Raw genomic sequence first — 17931 nt, 5'->3', positions numbered from 1 at the left:
CATCCCTTCCCATCTCCTGGTCGTCCCAACGTGAATGTTTCCGATCAATTAGGCCAGTAAATAACGTACACAGAGACATCTTCAGATATTACCACTTAGTTTATTTTGGGGAATTATATCAGAAAGCAAAGCGAGAAACGGAGCTTAAAGCTTCCAGCATGCTCCTCTTCGTGGATGTTTCGCAATTCTCGACGGCTTGAGTTGAGAGTCCTACTCAAACTGCTGCTTCTTTACAGCCTTCTTATAGCTGCTTTTGCGCCGTTCCTCTAGAAATAACTGAACACAGTAATGATTAACACAATAATGACTTGACTTAATAAAGATCCATTATCGCTAACTTTCAAATTGGCCAACGCCCCTTCAACTCACAATGAAGTATCATTTTAGTTTATATCATTTTGGTTTATTACAATTTTGATGTTGCCATTTTGGTAATTCTTTTCAATACAATTCAAATGTATCTCAAGATCTGGCAACACAGCAACAAGAAAACAAAGGTTAACAAGGAAGTTACTGACTTTCTGTCGGATGTAATAAACGTGAAATTATCCTTCAACTGTTGATCTGCTCTTTAAAACCAGAGGTCCATCTTTAGGACCGCGGAGTCTATTAAGGCTGTGGTAGACATGATCCTCCAGCTGGCTCAGCTCCAGATCTTGGTACTGGCCGTTGTGCTTTGGTGCATCCACTTCGTCGTATTCATTGAGGCCGAAAGTGACGGTGGACACCTGATGCTTTGATGTGAAGTGGGAGCTGGAGTCAGGTGGCGGTGGCAAAGCAGACAGATCGGCGCAGTCTGAAGCCAAAGAGCTGCAGCGGCGGTCAGGTTCAGGTCTCACACCAGGCCTCATTGTCTCATAATCAGATGATGTCTGTGGGAGGAACAGAAACATGAGTGAACTGCTCCTTATCGTACACGTCATACTATTCTCTGACTGCAAATATGTTTATGTTTCCTGTAAAAGAGAACTGAACCAGGACTTTTTGGAATGGTGCCAGCGGAACCACCTCCACATCAACTCCAGTAAGACCAAGGAGCTGGTGGTATATTTAGTATTAGTATTAGTATTTTGTTTTGTGTTTTATATTTATTTTCATTGATGCTCTGATGTGCACCGCTGCTGTGATTTTTGAAATGTCCCCACTGTGGAACGAATAAAGGAATATCATATCATATCATAAAAGGGTTTCTCACAGTCGGCTAACAGAGTTCACCGACATGAGCACAATGAGCCAAATGCTAACATTAGAATGCTAACATGCTCACAGTGAAATGCTTCTTATCATAGTATTACGTCATACTATTCTCTGAATGCAAATTTGTTCGTGTTTACTGTAAAAAGTGTTGCTCACAATCGGCTAACAGAGTTTACAGACAAGTTAGCATCACAGTGACTAAAGCACGATGAGCCAAATGCTAAAATCAGCATGCTAACATGCTCACATGTGACAACAATATGCTGATGTTTAGCATGTATCCTGTTGACTCTAAGATCACTCGGTGACCATCAATGGGTGACATCTGACGCTCAACTATCAATCTAAACCCATGAACTCATGTTATCGATTATGAATCCGGCTCAACATTTAGCTCTAAATATGAGTGCAGCTGAGTCTGATGGGAATGTCTTTAATGATACAGGTGTTTTTTCAAGAACCAAAGTATTGGCTTTATAAAACATGTTTCGGTTAATTGCTAAAAAGTTATAGAATCACCAAACGTATTGCAATTCATCCTGATAACATAAATATCTGTACCAAAGTGTTTGTCAATCCAGCCGTTAGTTGCTGAGATACTGTCACGGCTAGCGCCACGGCTAGCGAGGGGCAAGACATGAGACAGTAACGAGACGAGCGTGGCTGAGGGCAGGTGAGGGGAATGAAACAATCAGGAGACACAGAGGAGACACAGAACAGAGTCTTATATTCATGTCTTGATCCCAGTGGGGGGAGCGACCGACATCGCCGTGGCCTCGCTGCTATCGTGTGGCTGCGAGTTTAGACCAACCTCTCTATTCTGGCGTGGGCCAGGTCTGCGGCGGTGAACAGCCAGCCGAAGACAAAGCGTGAACAGGCATGTGAACAGCATCGCTGACGTGAACATCGCCGCAGTCACAAACAGCGACAGGTGGAGCTCTGCAGGAGAGAACAACACGTGAAGTTCCCCTAGCTGAGGATTCACTCACACACACATAGAATCATGAATACCAGTGAAAACACAAACACACACACATATCACTCACTGTTCAGTGGGACGTCCACCGGAGAGATGGGTGATGCAGTAACTGGAAATGACAGTTACAAAAGAAATCCCCAAAGTATTTATACAGAGAAATAGAATAAACACACCCAGCTCCCTGATTAATTTCGTAGTTACACAGATCTTAATTACTGGGATGTGTGAGGTTTTCTGGAGGGTTTGTTGTTGGTGAAGCAAAATATTATTAGTTCACAAAAATGTACACAGACACTGTGTGCTAGATACTAGCATTGTTCTTTCATTTTCTTACAAATTGAAAGTTCAGAAAAGAGGAATGTGTATAAGAAAACTCTTCCAACACGGTATAGTAAAGTAAAAGGTAGCTGATGTGTTTAGATGGAAATCACCAGGTAGACAGAAACTATTCAGCATTTGTCTTGTAAGCTTCTTATTTAGCCTTATGGCACCAACCAGCAGCAAATAAGCAGTCACACCGTGATCCTGGGCTTTGACATGACATACTGTACCTCGGGAAACATTCGGTTCTTTGAAACGGACGTGGTCAGCGTGCAAGTCGACGTCCACCCCACACCGGTACGTCCCGCTGTCCCCTGACGTGAGGTTCTCCAACCTGACGATGAAGAAGGCCCCGGTGGTGTTGTCGTACAGAGAGAAACGCCCGTCTTCCTGCCACTGGTCGTGGTTTTGTGTCCGTATCAGGTAGACGGAGCACATTTTGTCATCATTCTCATCATTGTCATAGCAGAAGTACTTAGTGTTGTTCTGCTGGCCATCTTCATATTCACATCTGAAGTCAAACCTCTGGCCTTCCACAACGGCCACAGTCGTGGTTTTGACACTGATCCGAGCTGTCGCTCAGGAAAAAAACAAGATGTATTAGTTGCGTAATCACGTAATCATGTGTTTTAATAAATATTTCGTTATGCGGCCCACCTTGCATTTGTAGTATAGTAATGATGACGGTTCTCAATGAGATCAACGTTAATTCCATCACTCCCAGTCCACCTTCAGTTTGCAACAGGCCGATTCCTCTCCAGCTGCACAATGAGGCAGCGACCAGGACGAAAGAGTTTCAACCTCTTCCTCTTTCATGAACACACCAGTCCACACGTAACCTTCAACCTATGAAAGTGAAATCATTGCGGCTTAGGTGACTCAAAAAGTCCCCTTTATATGTATTCACCATTTTATACCAGCGCATCCAGAGTTCAATGAATTCAGGTTCAATTCACGGCATCCTTCTAGTCCTCTGTGATCCTCTTGAGTCCTCTTCCTTGTGCTGGACTCCAGCATTGCTATCTGCTACTGTACCTCATCCTAGAAGTAGGTGTGATGATGTTCAACCCCAGTTTATTAGATTGTTCACAATTTACTAACCCAGATAATGTTATTCCTGTATGAAGGATTCATTAATTAATTATGAAAATGAAATCTGCAACAATCAATAGTTTTTTTAATTAATAATGGATCCAATGATTAATTATAATGTGAATAGTTTCACTCACAGTGATGGACCCACAGAGAAGTATCACCAGACGGAGGTTCACAGCAACACTGGAGCGTCTGAGCGGATTGTTTTGGTTTTACGGCCCATAACTTTTGACAATTATTTGAACTGCTCTCATGAGATTTGTTTCCAGCAGCCGCAGGAAGCCGTTTCAGTTCTCTTTAATAACACAACTGCTGAACACTCATCAAGCAAACAGACAGTTATTGACTATCTGGTGAACATAGTGGAGCATAAAGCAGCTAAATAGCCAGACATATCATCAGGAGATGGGGAAGATGACAAAAAAAGAGCTGAAATAAAGTGAATATTGGACCTATATGTGTCTGGTAGACACAAACATAACTACAACTGAAGGATAGTGTTGCTGTGTGTTTGCTGGATGTGTAAATAAACAGCCGATACCGCCATACAGATTGTTCCCTCAAGTGACCCAAAAAAGAACAATAACACTTGCATTGTACAAATCATTTATGAAGTATGCTTTATTAAAAAGTGCCAGCTGTTATTCTTTGCTGCCGTCTATAGCATGACATATTAATATGAATAGCATTGATCTGTGTAACAACAAAAGGCTGCAATGCTGGTTTTAACCTTCCACTGGAAAGGTCATGAAGAGTGATAATAAATTACAATATGTTTAACATTTAAACATGAAAGATAAGTTCAAGGCTGATGCCATGAAACAAAATGTGTATGTATCCATTGACAAATGTCCTACTTTCTCCCTGATGAAAATACAGGAAGCAAGTCTCTTACATTATTTATGCAAGTAAGCCTTAAAGATCCTTTCTTTTAACTTCGTTATGAATTATTCATCCATTTGATATCCCCCCACCGAGCACAACAAAAAATAAGTTTAAAAGTTTGGCAGTAATGTGCTGGAAATGATCATTTGCTGGATTGTGTCAGTTTTCAGGCCAGAGTGTCTTTATTAATATGACCACTAGAGGTCGCCAAGGTCAGGAGCTTTAACCCTTGTGTTGCCTTCGGGTCAATTTGACCCGATTCAATATTTCACCCTCCTGTTACCTTTATATTTACTAACATATTTTACCCTTGAGGTCAATATGACCCCAGCTATTAAAATCTCCAGAAAATTATTAGAATTAATATTGTTTTCCAAGTTTAAGTGTGAGGTACTTTATGTTTGTTTGTTGACTCCCGAAAGAACACCGACATTAAACATTGAATCGGGTCAAATTGACCCGAAGGCGACAGGAGGGTTAAATATTGAATCGGGTCAAAATGACCCGAAGGCAACACAAGGGTTAACATATTACACGTAGAGGCCTTCATGTTGATTTTAAGGGAACACTGACTTATACAAGGTCTCACCAACTGCAAACACATTCATGTATGTATTTGTGTCCTGACATAATCAGCCACAAACAGTCACACAAACACACACACTTGTTTTGTGTCATAGTGAACACAACATGTGCATAAACTACGGTCCACTGCTCAACGTACCCTGATCATAACCTTCCGACAACACTCCGCCGAACATGACAAGGGGGGTTTATTTTTTTTTTTTTACGACGTTTAAGCTCGAACAAACAAGGGCGCACACTTTTTTTTACATTTCCAGCAGCAAACTTTTGCGTTGAAACAAGACCATACACCAAACTTCACAATCCCGCAGCTACGCCCAGCGGTGGCGGCCGAGATCCGCTAGGGAAACCCACAAACACATCACGATGCAGAACACTGCGAGAGCGAAACATCGAGGGAAAGCTGAAACGAGTCCTATTTAACGTCCAGTCAAGCCAAAAGCCACCGGGGGATGTTATCGGCCTTGACAGATGAACAAAGGGATATGAGGGATCAGATGAAGTGATGATCTGGGACGAATTTTAATCTGACGCGGGGACTGGACCGCTGTCATGCCCAACCGGTCTCCTTCTGTTTTCCTGCAGACAGAACGAAGTCTGTTTTAAAATGCCAGGGTGGTCCATCTTGGATGGAGCGTAACTGGAAATGCCGGTTATTATGGGTCACGCTCTCTTTTCAGCCCACACAACTTAACCTCCCACCCCAGACGATCTCTCTTCTCACCCATTCCTGCTTGTCCAACCCACAGCTCCCCCATCACACACCGTCCATTCTACCCCACAGGTCCACATCGACCCATACTACAACCGTCTACATTCACCCAACATGATGTGCGAGTGAACAAGTATCCCGGGTGCTCCCGTGCTGGCTGGGGTGGTGGGCTGGGCAATCAGCACAGCTGACTTGAACCGCTGCCACTTCACAAACCAGACTAAAAAAATCAAAGAACTTTCATGGATACAGTTACAAAATAGACCAGAGGAGGCTGCTGCCGTCTCTCTCCTCCGCTGACAAATCACAGGGCTGGTGCGTGATTTTTCCGCCGACCGCCATGGAACCATTGGAAGGAAAGGTGAGTGACGATCGCGACCCAGGTCTGACCGTGGGCGGGCTGAGCTCCTTCAGTCTCCAAGCGAGTTCCTGCGCCACCGGTCGTGTTTATGCCAGTCAATCAGGCGGTTTATGGAAGGGTTGGCCCACTCAGAGCAACGCTTAGCAACAACATGACCCGGACATCATCGCTCCAGTTGAAAAATCCAAAAAAGTCGTGGCGTGAGGATCCATGCAGAAGTTTGATCTTGAGCTGTGAATGAAGTAAACGAAGAGGTACCGCAACTCCGAGTCAATGGGGTGAAAGGGCAGGTGAGAGCTCGAAGTGCTATGCCAAGGCTACGGACTGAGAGAAGTCAAGGACAGATGGAGGCACTGATGGAGGCTACCTATGGCAGGCACTGACATCATCCAGACCTCGGAGCAGGTTTTATGTAGACTGGGGTGAGTGCCGACGAAGGCCGCATTGAGTGCCGACTTATCACCTAGCGCTGAGCGAGGTTGTCAATTTATGCACGGAACAACACCAACAACAACGACTGCTAGCTCGCAGGGCGTGAGTTCCTGACACTGCCCAACACAGCAGTACTCTGTGAGCAGAAGAGAGTGAGGAGGGGAGGGAACAGGGTGAACACCACCAGCTAACACAGGAGTCACCAGAGCTGGCCAAGTACTGAAGCTGCTGTGGCTCCAGCTGAACCCAACCCTGAGCTCCTCATTAGTCCCGCTTGCCGGCTGAGCTCTTGTGCCACCCCTGTGTCCCCCTGCCTCCATGTGCCCTCACCTGTGCCCCAGATCAAGCATATGCATGTGTACTCTGACGTTGCCCCTCACCCGTGGTCATGGAGGATGGTGCTGGAGAATGACTAACTCTACGCTGCCTCCTTCTCCCTGTCCATTATGCTTCGCCACAGTGCACTGCAACGCACTTATCCTCCATCTGTCTGTCATCCAGATGCCATCTGGACTCTCATCTGGACAGAGGACAGCCAGATGGGGCTGCTGACCATGGTCTGGTAGAGAAGTCAGCACTATAGTCCCCCTCCCTCCGGACTCCGTGCTGAGCTGGCTGGGACCCTGGCTGAGACTAGACCTGGATCCTGGACCTGTGTCCTTGCAGCACAGGTGGTCAGATTATGGGCCAACACACCACCCACACCCCCACACTCCCCCACCAGGGCCCCCCGCCCTCAGCCCCCCTACTGTGCCCCCTCCCCCCCACCCACATGATCAGGTTCAGGGCCACCACCAACAACAGCATCCAGTTCATGGATGACCGATGGTGGCCTGATTCGCCTACCACCACGACCGGCCTACCTGGAGGAAGTTGAATCCAGATCTGTCACTGGTGCCAGGACAACAGCTCATCATCCGAATGGGACCCAAAACTAAGACTTGATTGTGGACTGCACAGGAGGGGACAACAGAGGACGACTCAGACGAACGGACCACTGTGGAGAGTGTGCTGAGAGGCACACCTTAGTATAACACCCTGAGTCACATCGTCACATCAACTAACACAGAACACAGACACAGACAAGAAAGGAAGCGCCTACCACCCTCAGCAGCTGAGGAAAAGTTAAAAGGAAGATCCTTCAGTCCTTCTCCCTGAGCTGTAGAGAGGGCCCCTGGTAGAGCCCTGATCACAGCATCACAGCCTGGTGTCTACCAGGACAGGAAGCGCTCAGAGAGGGAAGGCAGAGCAGAGAGTCGCTGAACGCACTATTTCCACTACACTCACCCTGCAGGACTTGTACAGGAGCCAGCAGAACCACAGCCGGCTCACCACCCCAACCAACCACAACAGACTGTTTCACTGCCTCAGGGCAGCGCGCCCGTAGTCACGCTTGCAAGAACAGAGAACTGAGACGGAGCTCTTTTTTCCAGGGTTTGACACCTGAACTCACCAGGACCACCAGACCCCCACATAGACCCCCACCCCTCCCACACACACACACACACACCACACACACACACACACACACACACACATTGTGTGTGTGTTGTTTTTAAATAGTGTGTGTGTTGTTGTTGTTTTACATTTCCTGCTGAGCATTGCCACTTTCATTTCACTGCACACCCTGTGTGTGTATGTGACAAATAAAACATCTTGAATCTTGAATGAACCAAAAACCAAGTGTTAACCTTATAATGGTCATAAGTTGACCTTGTGTGGACCAGCTTTTAGTCCTCAGTTAGGAAGTAAGTGGGTTTCTTACACACACACACACACACACACACACACACACACACACACACACACACACACACACACACACACACACACACACACACACACACACACACACACACACACACACACACACACACACACACACACACACACACACACACACACACACACACACACACACCGCTGGGCTTGCATTACACTGGTGGAAACACTGACACATTATGCCAGACACACACAACACCGTAGATAAATTAATTGATGTGGTGGAGATCGAGTGAGACTGCGGTTTGTTAGACATTCAACCACAAGAACATTGCATGCACAACACTAATCTGGTCAGTTAACTGTGAGTCTGATATCGGTTAGAAAAAAGTACAAAAAATCTAAATTAGCATTTCTATGCCATATATTTATTTTATTGTTTTAAGAAATGTAGATCTGACTTTCTGATAATTTTGTTTACAAAAAAATAGAAAGTAGAAAAATGCAGTGTCTGCAGGCACCACACTCTGGCTAGCCAGGACTAGCTGGGGAGATAACCTTAGATAAATGTAATTTACACACTGTTCCTTGTGATTGAAAAACACAGTTTTTGGTAAGATATCATTTAAATGTAATCATAACGAAATAAAAGATAAACCTGTCTTGCTAAAAGAAAAATAAGCCTTGCATAGCAGAGCAGCGGTTTCTGGTGGAGAGTTTTAATCACTAATGTATTTTAGTGCAGTTATTTTATGCCTAGCTTGTCAACTCAAATGAACATGAAAGCTGAAGAAACAAGGATATTTTGTTTGTACATTCTGTGTTTCCTTGCGCCCTTTAAATTGTTTGGTATTCTCTTTTTATCTTAAGTCTAAAAAGACACAAAGGTGTTACCACATAAACGTTACACAGTTTGGTTCCCGAGCCCTCAGACTTTAATCCCCTTTTCTCTCAACATCACTGTTTCCGTAATTACTGCTCTCTGGAATGTGGAATAGCAGCGCTAAGTTGCACTCCTGTAAAGTTTATAAGGATAACTTATTGTTGACACTGTCCTAGAGGTTTCCTATACACGGAGACACAAATACAAAATAAAACACTGCCGTGTTCCAGTTAAAATCGTATAAGACACTCAAATCTTTCGACAATAGCCATTTCAGCTTAATAAATTCTACGACTGGAGTATAAACTCAAAAACATATTAAAAAGTAAAAAAACTGTATTTCCTGACACTTGAAAAAATCAAATATACCCTCAGAGTGTCCTCCCAAACCTTTAGTAAAGTATGGAGACCTTTTCTAGAATACTACGACTCCTTACAAGAACCTCTCGACATAGTCTAGGGTGGATCCGCTCCATAGCAACAGTGAGCATCCCTCCCTCTCTCCCTCCCTCCCTCCCCTCCCCTTGTTGTTGTTTTTTTATCTTTTTTGTTGTTGTTTTTTCTGTTTTTGTTTTGTCCTTTAGCCATTACTCATTCTCTTTTTTACATGCAACTTCTCACTTTGTTAATTTTCATTTCCAAATTGCTTTACATTACCTGATGGATTAATGTAATTATTTGACTGTTTACATTTTCGTCTCCTGAATGTACCTGAAATTACCTGAATGTATTGAATAAGTTCCGTAGCCTGTAACCCTATTGGTGGGTGGGGTGGGTGGGGTGGGGTCGGGAATGAGGTTTTAAATTTAAATCTGTAATTGCCCTGAGACATGTGTGAATCCTCTTCCCTGGTGGGATAAAAACTGTGAAAATCAATAAAACATTTTTTTTTTTTTTAAAGTAAAAAAACACGTTCCTTTGATTTCTTTTCACAGTTAAAGGTCAAATTGTCTCTCTTTTGGTACACACATAAAGTCTCCAACACTCAGCATATCTTTTTGTAAAGGATGCACATTAAAGTGAATGATAGACGTTGGTTTAACTGAAGAAGCACCGTCGGCGGTACCCACACAAGTCCCACCACCTCACACGGTATCCGAGACATCCAAACCAAACCAAAGGGATCTTCTGTGACAGGCGGGTGCATTGCGTGTACAGCTCTCTGTGGGTTTGCTTTTTGTATTTGTAGTTGCTTCAGATTTATTTGAGTGTCTTCCAAGACCGCCTTCACCTGCTCTTTCAGATGCAGGCGGCAAAGGTTGGATGTAGATCCCAGCGCTGATGTCACGTTCCTCTTGGACATTTAGGCCCGAGTGTCTTGGACGCTCGGTGCCTTTGGAGCCACAGGCGTCTTCATAAATGTGAAGGGGTGCGCTCCGTTCGACATCGTGCTTCGGGTAGTGACAACAAGAGAAAAACTCAGACGTTTTCTTCATCGACTGCACGACCTCGCCGATGTCATCGTACTCGCAGGCATCCTGTTGAAAAGTGGAAAAACAAATCAGCATTTATTCGTGTGTTCTTTGTTTCACTGAATGTAAGTGTGAATCTACTCAGCGATGCATAAATAGATACCACGTGAAGTCTACTGAAGTAGTTCAATATGATTAGCCTCATTCAAAATGTGCATTGTAAATATGATGTACTATACGGACTCAAACATCAATAAATAAAAATCTTTCCAACCCTACATTTAAATCTCACGAGGTGCCACATTTAACACAGATAAATGAGACTGGTATCTATCTTCTCATCTAACTCTCAGCAGGTATGCAAATAAACATATTTCCTAAAATTACAAATGCAAATATGAACTGAAGGCCTTTTGGAAAAAACACTGTTGACCTCTGAAACCAGGAAAGAAAACTTAATCGTCGTCAGCTTCATTTGATTCGCTGCCGAGACCATCGTCATGTGTCTCTGGGGAAGACAGTTGCTGTGTTGTGGAGAGACATCGGGACTCAAGCTCATACCTCGCTTTCATCGGCTCTGTCGAGGTCTTCGCCGTTGGAGCAAACTCGTGGTTGAGGTTTTAACTTTACTCCACGTTTCCCGACGATTATCGCCAGCATCAGAATAGCGAGCGTGGCAACAGCCCCGACTGTGGCGTACAACGCGGCGCCTGACCAAAAAACAAGAGATATGGCTCAACAACGTGACTTATCCACAAGCGGCGGATATTCATTCACCAAATGATAAGATACAAACTCACCTCTGCTGCTGATCTTTTCTCCGCCATTGGTGTTGATTGAAGCTGTGAGGTAGGATAAAATATTACCTACAAACTAAAACATTTTATCTACCATTTATATCTTTAATGATTAAAATGTGGTTATATTTTCCTCCTACCTGTCCAAAGGTTTGCAGGCGTACTGGTTCCAGGTGTTGATTCTGTTGAGATATTAGGAGACGTCCATGTGGGAAGTGTGGCCGTTGTGGTCTCTATTACAACTGCTTTAAGAAAACAGTGGTGGAAGAAGTATTTAGAGCCGTTCTGTAAATAAAAGTACCAATAAAACTATCCAAAAATACTCTGTCACTGTGAATACCTAGATATGCAGCTTTAGGCTTATATTATAGGCTGCTGGGGGTGTTTTCTAGGATACACTGATCTCCTATCTCTTCTTCTCTCTCTCCTTATGGATGAATTTACTTCCCTCCATTGCACATTACTAACTCTGCTTCCTCTCCGGAGTCTTTGTGACTTCACGTCTCATCGGGTCCATTGGACCTGGCTGGGTCTCAAGCTGGTCCTGGGTCTTTCTCCCTGCTTCCTGTATCCAGCCTCTGGCCTAGACCTGGCCTCCTTGCCAATGGCCCTGCCCCCTTCTCTGTGCCTCCTGCTGATGTATTCAGGTCCTATGCTCTGACCAGTGAGCTGACTCTTATACTTGAGGTAAAAATATCTAACCTTAACTCATCAACCTTGCCTCAAACAGCTACGCAAGGCGAGTGCAGCCGTATTCAGGTGTTTGCAATCTGCAATCTCACCACTAGATGTCACTAAGTCCTACACACTAGTCTTTTTAAGTAAAAGTATGATCAACTAAATGTTTCCTTCTGAAGTAAAAAATGTCCCCCCTATCATGGATATATTATTAAATAATATTATTAGATTATTACGTTTTCATATGTCAGTGTGTATAGAGTATATTGTAGCAGGTCGAGGTGGAGCTTTAAATTACTTTGTATACAGTGAGTTGAGTGCAGTAGATTCAAACCCATGGGGGTCACAAGATGAATGTTAGATTCATGAGATCAATAATGGCGATGGAGAGAAGAAGAAAAAGATACACACATTTCTATACATTCTTTTTGTTATTTCAATAACGTCTTACGAGAAATTTAAAGAGGAAATCATTCTTTGATGCAAGTCTTGGATGTGAAACACGCGACAAGGGGCCCCAACAAAACACCCTAAAGAATTCCAGCTGTTAGTTAAAAGCTGTTGAGTAAAAACTCCAATGTTTTTTAAATAAATGTACTTATTTACATTCCACCACTGATGGAGAGACCAAAATAAAAGCAGTCATTGTAAAGAGACATCAAGGTCGGAGTGATAGGACCATACACGTACCTTTCTGTACACTAACATGTACTTCAGTGAATGTATCAAAACCGAATCTTTCCACTGCACACCAGTATCTCCCCATGTCGGACAGCTGGAGGTGACTGAAGGTCACAAAGAAGACTCCGTTCCCGCAGTCCGCCAGAGATATCCTCCCACCATTCTGTGCTGTCGCCAGTACATCTTGACTGTCTTTACATGGATCCTTGCAGAGGTATTTTCGGTTACTCCACGCATTTCCGTGTGAACAGCGGAACGACACTTCGCCCCCCTCGAGTCCCTCTACGTTGATGCCTGCAGCCTCTGTCCCAGCAACTGCCCAAATATAATCACGAGAAAAGAGTTACAGCATCTTTGAGTTGTTTAGATTGTATACTACGTATTTAAAGATCAAACTTACCATAGAGAAGAGAGAATAAGACGGAAATGGTTTTCATTCTGATTAATAAAGTTTCTTCGTTGTCCCTCCAGACTGTACTTTGATTCAAAATCTATCTCTTTGAAAAAATCTACAAAGTAGTTCACTGTTTCATCGTGCTCATGCTCTATGCACAACCTGGTGCAAAGGAAATACCATCGAGGTTATCTCTCAGTTCTCAGCTTCTTCTTGTGGTTTTGACTGTATGAGAGCGGAAGGCTTTGCGTGGGCCAAGGGGAAGTAAGAAAAGAAATGTACGCTTTTATCGATCCCCATCCTTAGTTATTAAGGAGCAGTGAAGCAACTGGGGGTTCAGTTTCTTGCTCAAGGGCACTTCAACATGCAACTATATGGAGAGAGCGGGGATCAAACCGGGCACCTTGTGGTTGCAGGACTACGACCGTCCCGATGAGCTACACTCGCCCCCACAAGAAGACCCTCGTCTCTGATGCAAGGTGCACTTAGTTTCAATGTGTGGTGTCAGTGTGTGTAGCCTGCTTTACAATACAGCAAAGGAATTAAAAGCAAAGAACTGGAACAAAATACAGATGCTTTTCTTCATATCTACGAATAAAATGTTGATGAATAATTCAAATTAAGCATATGTAAATAAAAAGAAAACTCGGTTCACTTTGGTACGGTAGTAGGCCTGCTCAAGTTGCTTTGGCGCAGCTGTTTTAAAGTGACTGTAAGCTGTATTTATATAATAAGAATGTATTAAATGACGATGAGAGAGTTATCGCCTGGAGCCGCAGCTCCTCTCAGCTTTAGTTTTAGAGTTTCAGCTCGTTGCTCAGCTGTCCAGCCCAAAACTGTTTTGCATCACTCTCACACTAGTTCACACGCAAACACAAAAACTGAGTTTTCAGAAATCTCCACTTTAGCCGGAGTTTTTAGAAATGATCGTTTTCCGTGATAAAACCTCCGTTTTTGTGTAAATGAAAGGCCAAAACGCATGAAAATATATGCGTTTTCCCATCGTGTAAACGGGGTCTTTAAGAGAGGCGAGTGGTGTTAGGCGGGTCCCGTTACTACAGTCTTAACACGGGAGGAGAGAACGGAGAAATGTTTACTTGACGACGCCACCTAATCCTACACACTGCTTCTTTAAGCATGCACAATTTGTGAAAGACTGGAAATTATATATTTTGTATTCGACAAGAAAAGTCACATTATTTGGCAAGGAATCATACATTTTGCTAAGCATCGTTATAGTCAGCAGCTGGTTAGTTTTATTTAGCCTAAAGACTGTAAACACGGGGGAACTGCTGGCACGCCTCCCTCTGAAAGTAACTTTAGTTTCTCACTTTGGAGGTGCTGTTCGGTGGATTTTGTTACTTTTTAACCGAGGTGGTAAACTGGGGCTCCCTGCTTACTTTCGATATGCTAAGATAACAGGTTATTACACATATACTACACATATTAACTCTCTGCAATAAAGCATATATCCTAAACTACAGATTTATTGTTAATATACAAACACCTACAAGCAATTCTAAGCACAGGTTTGATCCTCATGAAAACAAAAGTATGCCATAACATTACAATGTTATATTTCAGTAACATCTGATGACATCTAAAACTGAGTCATTCATGTTTTTTGATGCCGTGTCTATAAATGTTTGCAACTTAAACTCACCGAGTGTGTAAATACACAGAAGATGACTCTATTGTTATTTTAAGAACAAGTGGCCGACATGGAGACTTTCACAAAGTGCGTGATTATGAGACTTCATTGTCTCTGGGTGTCCACTGTTGGCTGGAGGTGTTAAACTATATGCTGTAAATGTGACGATAGAATGTGTCTTAACTTTCTTACACCCTTCTGGAAAGTGAGTGACTCCGAATGACACGACACAAACAACAACACTGGAAGTGTGATCAACAATTATTAATATGGTCTCTGCGTAAACTAACAACCTTTATTTAAACATGATAATCTCTAAACAGACACTGGTGGATCTTATGATATATTTTAAAACAATTAATTCCGTATTTATGGTTGCTTTTAATAATTGTCTCCTCAGGGGTCCAATTCCAAAGTGAGATCAAATGTGTGTAGCACCCTCTGCAGGTCTAACTGCACCACTACTTTGAATTTTACAGAGTTCAAAAAACAAAAAGCAGAAACGTACAAATGTAGCAAGTCCCTTTCTAGCAAGTGCTTTCTGTTCAGAATGATTTACTTTGTTAAATTTCTATTCTTAGAATATACATTGTTATAAGGATTTCATTTTCCAAAAGAAAAAGGTCCCTTGCACCGTAAATCAATTACACAAATGAATATATTTTTATTTAATGGGTGTAACACCAAATATACGAATACTTTCATTTATTAGATTTATTTAGGTTAGATGGTGTGAATATCAATGCAAAAATAAAGATCTCGCGCTTTGTTGTCTTTCCGCCTTTTCATCTGACTATGACCTGACCAGATGCAGCAAGATTAACACAGACTCATACCAACTAAATTACTTGATAAGTAACTGTATTTGTTTTTCATAGTAGTTTAGAATGAACCTCACTACTGTATAACTTTGTTCCCTTCTTTTAATTACTTTATTACTTTTTGCCAATTTTTAACTTTTTAAAACTTAACTTTTTTATAACTTGTTATAAGTTTTTCATTACTTTAAAAAAATGTATTACTTTTTTAAACTTTTTTAAACTTTTTCATTATTTTTTACATTTTGTATTACTTTTATAACATTTTAAGTTTTTAAAAGTTTTTAATAACTTTAAAAAAAGATTTATTACTTTTTAAAACTTTGTAACTTTTTAATAACGTTTTAAGTTTTTTTAAGTTTTTTATAACTTTTTATAACCTTTTTATTACATTTAAACTTTTTTAAACTTTTGAATTACTTTTTAACATTTTAAAAGTTTTGTATAACTTTTTAACTTTTTATAACTTTTTAACTTAAACATTTTTTAATAACTTTTTATAACTTTTTTATAACTTTTTTATAACTTTTTTACTATTATAACTTTTTAACTTAAACATTTTTTTAATAACTGTATAATTTTTTATAACTTTTATATAACTTTTTAACATTTATTATAAACTTTTTATAACCTTTTTATTACTTTTAAACTTTTGAATTACTTAACATTTTAAAAGTTTTTTATAACTTTTTTACTTTTTATAACTTTTTAACTTACAAAATGTTTTAATAACTTTTTATTATTTTTTATAACTTTTGTATTACTTTTTAACATTTTTTATAACTTTTTAATAACTTTGTAATGAATTTTTAATTACTTTTGTACTTTTTTTAAACTTTTGTACTTTTTCATAACTTTTATACTTTTTATTAATTTTGTACTTTTTATTACTTTTGTACTTTTTAATTATTTTTTTAACTTTTAATTACTTTTTTATTTTTGATTAATATGTGATTACTTTTTATTATTTTTTACTTTTCTTCTTTTTATAACTTTTTTGATACAGTGATATTGTTCCAGTTACAGCACTCAAAAATTGATTCAAGCCCTTCTTAGAGGTGACACATTTAAATATAGTTCGATACGTTTAATTAAAGCTGACCTCTGCTGGTCAAATGCATCACACCTCTTCAATTAGATAGATAGATAGATAGATAGATAGATATATACTTTATTAATCCCCAAGGGGAAATTTGTCGTGACAGTAGCAGCAACACACAAGAATAAAAACAAAACACAAAATATAAGAAACAGGGATGAAAGATATAGAAGTATACAAGTAAAATAAAAGTAAAATACAAAACAAAATATATATGTAAATATACAACACACATGCATACACAACACACAACAACACTGACAAATCAAATACAAAAAATATTAAATATAGACAGAGTAAATGAAAGACACAATGAAAGACATTTATATGGATAAAAAACAACGTTATTGTCATTTTTCGCGTGCTGTTCATCCAACTATGATACATTGAATGCATATATTGTATTTCACTATATTTTTTATAATTTGTTTTAATATAGAGCATTCTAAATCTTCCATACCTGCATGTGCCACATGTCATCCTCATCCTGCAAATCTACTGGCTTCGTTAAGGATCTAAAGGAAGCATCTAAAGGAAGAAAATGCAAAGATATATAAATATGTGTCCTTTATTTGATTCATAATTCTCCGAGACAGAAGAAACCCTGTTCATTCCAGAGGTTTGGGATTGAGTAGCAGCCTGGTGGACTGCAGCATACTGGGGGGATAGACTGCAGCCTCTCTGCAGCCTGCAGAGTCGAGGCACTATCTGCATTTACTCACAGCATTCAGGCTGTAAATATATAAGAATAGTCATTAATGATTTCATCTGAGCAGTAACGGTATTGCATCAACAGTCATAAGAGATGAACATATTAAAATGAGAACATGGTCACTCACCTCCCCCTTGTTCTGGTCTTCTAAAACAAACAAGCCACGGGATTCATTAAAACACGTGAACACTCTTTTTTTGGGGCTTCAGATCACACAATGGAATGAGAGCAGTGTGTGTGTGTGTGTGTGTGTGTGTTTGTATGTGTCGCCTCACCTGTGTTTCTCCACAAGTGTCTGTATAATATAAGAGGTATGATGGCACACACCAGAAGAGCCAGGCTCACCGCAACAATGATGACCAGTGTGGAGTCTGCAAACAAGTCGGGGAGACTTTTGTGACGACACAAAACACAAGGACTAAATAGACCTTGGTATTTATATTCCTAGTTTTTGACTCTTTTTTTGTTTGTTTTCTGCATTTGTTTCCAGTTATGTGAAGAAGAAAAAAACATGTTT

The sequence above is a fragment of the Pseudoliparis swirei genome, chromosome 24 (assembly GCF_029220125.1).
Source record: "Pseudoliparis swirei isolate HS2019 ecotype Mariana Trench chromosome 24, NWPU_hadal_v1, whole genome shotgun sequence".
NCBI classification, from domain to species: domain Eukaryota; kingdom Metazoa; phylum Chordata; class Actinopteri; order Perciformes; family Liparidae; genus Pseudoliparis; species Pseudoliparis swirei.
This window is presented reverse-complemented; position numbering follows the sequence as displayed.